Source organism: Natrix helvetica (genome assembly GCF_964273705.1).
Source record: "Natrix helvetica genome assembly, chromosome: 2".
NCBI classification, from domain to species: Eukaryota; Metazoa; Chordata; class Lepidosauria; order Squamata; family Natricidae; genus Natrix; species Natrix helvetica.
Window position 1 is genome coordinate 266,572,630 of NC_138552.1, and position 6,882 is coordinate 266,579,511.

Consider the following 6,882-nt stretch of genomic DNA (forward strand, 5'->3'; position numbering starts at 1 on the left):
ACTAGGACTCCAAGATCCCTTTCACAGTTACTACTACTGAGCAAGGTATCATCTATACTGTACCTGTGCATTCCGTTTTTCTTGCCTAAATGTAGAACCTTACTCTTTTCACCATTGAATTTCATTTTATTAGATAGTGCCCAATGTATTGTAAGTAAATGCTTGGGGAAATTCCTTGATCTAGTCATGCACCCAGTTTCCTGATTTATACATGATTTATATCAGCTTCTTAAGCTAATATATATTATATGTAGAATATTGGATACATTTTGTTATCTTATGAAAGTTGGGCTAGAGCTGGCTTCTTGTCAGAAACCAGGAAGCAATCCCTAATATAAACTATAGTCACGAATATTAGCAAGGGTTCAGGACAACAAGTACTGTAATGATTATGTTTGCACAACACATAGCACCAGAATCTAACCAGCCACATTTTAGACTAATGTATTGTGCAAATTCATCCAAATAGTTGAATGATAAGTGAACCAAGAAATTAGGACTGCTGACTGACTTAAGTAATCAGCGAAAATGTGGTGAGAATAAGCAATTATGTAATATATGGTATGTCAAAAGCAGTAAAAAGAAGCCAGAAAAGTCTGTAATGAAAAGCCTGGAGTTTGGAGAAGATGGAACAAACATTGAAAGATAAGATTTTTATAGTAATGTTTCAATGCCAGGTGAGCTTACATATCTTTTATGAAAAAGCCAAGAGTGGGGAGAATAAAATTGATGGCATTTATATGTGTTCAACATTAAATTGTTGATTAAATGCTTTTAACATTACTCTCCCCACATGGAACTTTTTTTTCCTCTGCTGTTACTGAGAAAAAAATTACAATTCAGTGGGAATTTTTAAAAGGGCTCTAGGGGCTCCTTCTAGCTTTTGGGCCTCAGATTTTCATTTCTGACTTAAATAGAGCAGCTGGCAATGCAGCCAAAGCCTGTCAAAGCTCTAGGGTGACCCATCTAGCCCTATTTGACTTTTGCCTCCAGCTCTAGTTAGAACAAAATGAGCTATAGGTGAAATCTGGAGTGTCTCACCCTCTGTGGCTGTCTCAGTCTGAAAACAGATCAAACTATATTCAGGGAAGATTTTTCCCAGTTGAGTGCCTCTGGAGAAGAAAAGCTCAACTCCCAAACTTCTAATAATGGACCCTCTGATTGAGGAATTCTGGGAATTCAAATATCACACATCTGGAAAGCACTCTGATCAATAAAACCTAATAATCTATGAGATGTGGCGGTAAAATAATCTCCTCGCTAAAACCCGAGACATTCTCATAGATGCAGATGTTAAGGGATCGGGGATCAAGTTGTCTTTCCCACTTCCCGGAGAAATCAGATCTGACTCTTGCCTTCGAAAGCCTCACTTTTTCATAAGAAACTGTACTGATGTTCAGCATGCCCCCCTGTAGTTTCATCCAACAGACCATGTGTTACTTGGGCTACAAGAAATGGTTTAAGGTCTGTCATAAGCCATGAATGACCTATCCCTCATCTATCTTACCACTTTAGACTATTGACAGGACTTGACTAGAGATCCAAGAAAGCAGGAGGGGGGCCTCTAACCAACACCTTAATATATGCGCATGTGAAAAATGGCCAGCTATCCCCAAAGGAATATTCACTGACAGAAGGCACTTGAGGTCATTCAAGAGCAGATGTCATCCCAGCTGGGGACATAAAAAGAAAGGGAGAAATTAAAATGAGAAAACTTTGATGAACCCAGCAGGTTTTTTTTTTTCATTTATCATCCAGCTTTTCATTCTTCTGGGAATAAAATAAAGGAGCTAAGAAGAGACTGTGTCACCCAAAGGTCTGCCTCTTCTCCTTTCTTGCACTGATAATCAGCCTAGGTAGTTGCTTCTTGCAGGGGTGGAGGATGGGGGTGGAAGCAACAAAGAATTTTATCTGTGATCAGCACTCTGGTTTTGCTGTAATGAAAGGATTTGCATAACAAATACTTCATTGGTTGCTCTTGTTCATATTGATATAATTCATTTTCCCCAGCTAAATAAATCTACCACTGAGGGGTAAAAGAGAAAGTGGCCTCTCCTCTTACTTTTTCTCTTTTTTTATTCTATTCTATTCTCTGTTCTGTTCTTCTTAATTAGGTTTGTGTTTATGTTCTCCAATACTCTGTGGTTTATATTGGTTTTCTATTACTATTCTAATATAATTAAAGATTTGAGGTTTGGTAATAAATTAGTGGTCCATCTTGTCTCTACTACATTCACTTAAGAAACTACATGCGTTCCAGCATTACACTTAAAAAAAAGATTTTATTGATTTTTCTGTTGTTTAAATTTTGTTAGTGCATAATAAACACTTTCTATGCTCCTTCAATGACCTTCTATGGATTAAATTTTTCACTGATTTTAATCCTAGGAATCTCCTCCAAAATTTGGAACTTTTTCCTCTATAGGTCTGCCAGATCCAATTTTTTGTGACATTATCATGTAGGTTTTAAGCTGAAATGCAGAATATGTCCTGCTCTGGGCCAGTTTGGTCCTAAGCAATAGTACCTAATGCAGTAATCCAGAAGACACAAGTCACTATGGTATTCAACAAGCATAGGTCAGTCACAGTCAAAGGTAAATAAAGGGCAGAAAACCAAATTTCAAGCCGAAACAAAGTATCAAGCAAAAATCCAAATCAAAAATCAGTCCAGCAACAGTCAGTCTAAGACAGGGGTGTCAAAGTTGTGTCGTCACGGCAGCATCACGTGACGTATCGTGACTTTTTCCCTCTTCGCTAAACTGGGCATGGGCGTGGCCAGCATGTGATACATCCAGCCTGTGACCCACAAGTTTCACAGCCCTGGTCTAAGAGATGCATCTCGGGATGGATGTATATAATCTAAGGACATTGTTCCAACACTGATATGTTGCAAACGAAGAGCTTTTATATTCCTCTTTGTAGACACCCATCCAACTCAAGTGTTAGTATTCAGGCAACCAGAAAGATTATTCAAGAATAATAGCTTATTTCTAGAAAAAAACTGTTGTTTATTAGAAGTTATTTCTTGCAAATAATCAATAGTTTGCCTGCTGGCTCTTTGGTTCTGCACCCTAAAATATAGCACCTCCAGGGGCTTGCCAGAGCTTTCTCCCCTACGTTAGAGGCAAATATGACATGCTGAAGGTCTTCTAATAGATCTTTGACACCACATTGTTTCATAATTTTATGTTCAGGGCTTTCTCATCTAAATTGTGTCCTCTAAGAATGAATCCTCCACATATAAAAGAAATTATGGGCATCATTCACTAGTACTGACAATCCTGGTGACATTTCTAATAACAGGACAAACTAATCAAGCCAGCACTTGTGCGTATCTCTATCTATTTCCCCATTTTTAATAAATATTCTACTGAGGTATACAAATCCATTTATTTGCTCTAGTTTGGTGCTTTTTAAATATAACTTTGAATTGTTCATTCCATTTCCCCTGTTAAGCATGTTAGTCTTTAATACATTTATTTTCAGAACCATATGCATCATATAGTTTTGGTCAACAGCTTGACATCCACATAAGTTCATGATCCCAGCCAATACACTTCTCTTTCATGCAGCGGTGTGTGTCAATAATATATGATATAGAGGTATATCAGAGATGCATCAGTGTGATTTTATTACATTACACTAACTAGCCAAGGGGACATTTTACTGCCTAAATCAATATTAAATCATTTGCTAAGTTTCTCAGTTCTCTCTCATACACACCTTACCTTCTTCAGTACCGATCTTATCATATTCAGCAGTTCCATCTTTGTGAAAGTATTCCATAATTCATGCCTATTCATTTAATCATATTTTTATCATCAACAAACTTCCAATGAACCTTCTTTCTTATACTCTATTTAATATAAGGCCTATTCAGGAGCAAAAATCTATTCTGCACACTATCTGCCCTGCAAAAGGCTACACTATACTTCCAATTTGTGCTCCTTGTTCCACCTTGAGTTAATGTTCTATTAAGGAAGACAAATTCATTTACTGGCTGTGGTTTTCATTATTTATGTGTAACCTGCAAAATGTTCACTTTATTTTTCCTTAAAATGCTTTCAGAGTCAAAGTACAAGAGCAAAAAAACAAATGTGGCAGCAGTGGTCAGAATGCAGTACTGCAGGCTTCTTCTGCTGACTGCCGGCTGACTGCAATTTGGCAGTTCAAATCTCACCAGGCTCAAGGTTGACTCAGCCTTCCTTCCTTCTGAGGTCAGTAAAATGAGGACCCAAACTGTTGGGGGCAATATGCTGAATCAGTTAAACCACTTAAACAGGGCTGAAAAACACTGTGAAACAGTATATAAATCTAAGTGCTATTGCTTGTGCTATTAGGTAAAGGTAAAAGTTCCCCTCGCACATAGGTGCTAGTCATTCCCAACTCTAGGGGGCGGCGCTCATCTCCATTTCAAAGCCAAAGAGCCAGCCCTATCTGAAGACATCTCTGGCCAGCATGACTAAACACTGAAGCCGCATGGAACACGCACAGAATGCTTCCCAACAAAGGTGTTTCCTATTTTTCTACTTGCATTTTTACATCCTTTCAAACTGCTATGTTGGCAGAAGCTGGGACAAGTAATGGGAGCTCACTCCATTATGCAGCACTAGGAATTCGAACAGCCAAACTATCGACCTTTCTGATCAACAAGCTCAGCGTCTTGCTTGTGCTATTAAGTCAGCCCAAAAGGTTGGAAAAAAGACAATGGGATGGGGCTGTTCTTAGCCATATCTTCTTATTGGCTTTTCCAATATCCATTCATCCAGATAAAACAAAGTGTTTATATACACTTTGCTGATAGGTAGACAAGAATAAATATTAATTTAAGTTCTGATTTAAAAAATAGTTGTAATAGGAGAAGAAGGGGTAGCTGATGGAATGGACAAGGAAATTGGAAAATTTACAGGAGAACGGTGGGAAGGAAAAGTTGGGACTTGAGGATTATGGCTGGCAGCTAAAATCACCAACATGCACATATATCATAATACTGATGGAATAACCTGTTGGTTTCTACCCAGAGAAAAGTGATGGATGGAGATACCGTTAAATGGATCATGCAGGGTTTTTGCACTGCTGAAGGCTTTTTAGTTCATGAGCCTGAGGTTCATGAAGAATTTGAGGGACCAAACAATCTAAAGGAAAAGTCTTCAAGAAGAAAAGGATATTTTTTGATAAGGTAGGTAGGTTGAAGGTGATGGAAAAGAAGATCAAAGGTTTTACTTATCAAAGGATCCCAGATCAAGGCTGGTGGCAGTTCATCTGCTTGAGCGAAAAAGAGGAAAAATTGACCACTATCACTATATGCTCTTTTTTTTACCTTCAAAGTAGGCTAAAGCTTTGCAAAAACGAGTGAAAGAACATTGCTTTTGCAAAGAGAAGAAATGGCATGTTGAGAAGGGACCACAAAAAAATTCCAGCATGCTTTAAAAAGTTAGGCATTTATTCCATGAAAAAGCCACTGTGTTTTTGAATTTTCACTGTATCCTGCCCACATCCACACCCTAGTGCCCCTGGTTTTGGATATATTTAGAATAGCAACTGCTGGAATTCCCAGCTAGCTTTGCAATTAGCTGACCGGGAATTTAAAAGTTATGGTCCCAATTTATCATCTCTCAGTGTATTGGGGAAAACTGGCTGTGTTCGCAGCAAGTCCAGTATGAATAAAAAAAAACGTTCAAAGCCAGTTTTATATGTTAACATGCATTTTCTTCATCAGTGTTATTTTATACACATTGTGTCCAGTGGTGGAATTCATTTTTTTTTACTACCGGTTCTGTGGGTATGGCGTTGTGGGCGTGGCATGGCTTTGTGGGCATGGCAGGGGAAGGATACTGCAAAATCCCCATTCCCTCCCCACTCCTGGGGGAAAGTTACTGCAAAATCCCCATTCCCTCGTCACCCCACTAATCTGCTTTCTAGCTTCCTTCGCCTGTTCAGGACAATAAAAGGAGATCAGCTGGGAGGCAGCAGGGGCAGGGCCAGCCTATTTGCTGGTTCTCCAAACTACTCAAAATTTCCACTACCAGTTCTCCAGAACCTGTCAGAACTGGCTGAATACCACTTCTGATTGTGTGTGTGTGTGTGTGTGTGTGTAAAATCACCCTTTCCTTTACAACCTCACAGCCAGTGACAGGTGAAAGTATAAAAGTCCTGGTGGTACACAAGTCATAAAGATCAGAGTTGCCCAGGCAGGTATTAATACAATAAAGCAGGGGTGTCCAAACTTGGCAACTTTAAGACTTGTGGACTTCAACTCCCAGAATTCCCCAGCCAGCTCTGCTGGCTGGGGAATTCTGGGAGTTGAAGTCCACAAGTCTTAAAGTTGCCAAGTTTGGACACCCCTGCAATAAAGCAACTCCTTCTGTCCAAGACTGGAAATGAATGATTAGGACCATTCTGTTCTAGTTCATTCTGCCAGAACAGTCCAGAACAGTCCATCTATTAATGGCATCTATGAGTCAAAACAGATGAGCTTCTTTCTTGGAGAGGCCGTTCTTGCAATGGCTAATCATAAATGCTTCCTTTCTGAATTTAAAGCCTTGGTGCACAAGCCTTCTTTTTCAGGGGGGAAAAAATTGGTCTCAGTAGAGCTGCAAGTTGAAACACACTCTATATTGGGGATTACTTCTAATGAAACAAACTGCAGGCAGGATCCAGTAGAAAATCTCTGTTTACTGTTACAAAGCCCCCGCATCAGCCCCACACTACAACTAACAATCAGCGTGATGGATTATAGATCTCTTCTTGCAGTGAGAGTGATAATCCCAGGAAATATGGAGAGTGTTAGAAGGGGAAAGGCCGATTTACATGATTTTTACCAGTTTGGCTCTAGAAGGCATCAAAATCAGATGTCACTCAGGGACTAGCAGTTGATGTACT